The 263-nt window shown below is 41.8% G+C and overlaps 1 long non-coding RNA gene across 1 annotated transcript; it reads left to right on the top strand.

Moving 5' to 3' along the window:
* On the top strand, positions 1-255 carry LOC104775625. Its single transcript, XR_766018.1, has 2 exons — positions 1-54; positions 144-255. It is a non-coding gene; the product is annotated as an uncharacterized LOC104775625 (long non-coding RNA).
* Positions 256-263: the final 8 nt, after the last annotated feature.

Here is a 263-nt window from a genome sequence, read left to right as displayed (position 1 = left end):
TTAAATGCGAGTGTCCTCCAGGATTTAAAGGAGACGGTGTTAAGAAGTGTGAAGGTTAGACCTCTGTTAACACTTGGGTTACTGTACTTCTTTGTGTTATTCCATAAACATCTGCTGAAGAATTTTCATGATTCCTTCACTAGACATTAATGAATGCAAAGAGAAAAAAGCCTGTCAGTGCCCGGAATGTAGCTGTAAGAACACCTGGGGAAGCTATGAGTGCTCTTGTAGTGGGGACCTTCTCTACATGAGAGACCATGACA

Source organism: Camelina sativa, unplaced genomic scaffold (assembly GCF_000633955.1).
Source record: "Camelina sativa cultivar DH55 unplaced genomic scaffold, Cs unpScaffold23115, whole genome shotgun sequence".
NCBI lineage: Eukaryota > Viridiplantae > Streptophyta > Magnoliopsida > Brassicales > Brassicaceae > Camelina > Camelina sativa.
The sequence above is the reverse complement of the archived record's forward strand: the minus strand, read 5'-3'. Positions and strand labels throughout refer to the sequence as shown.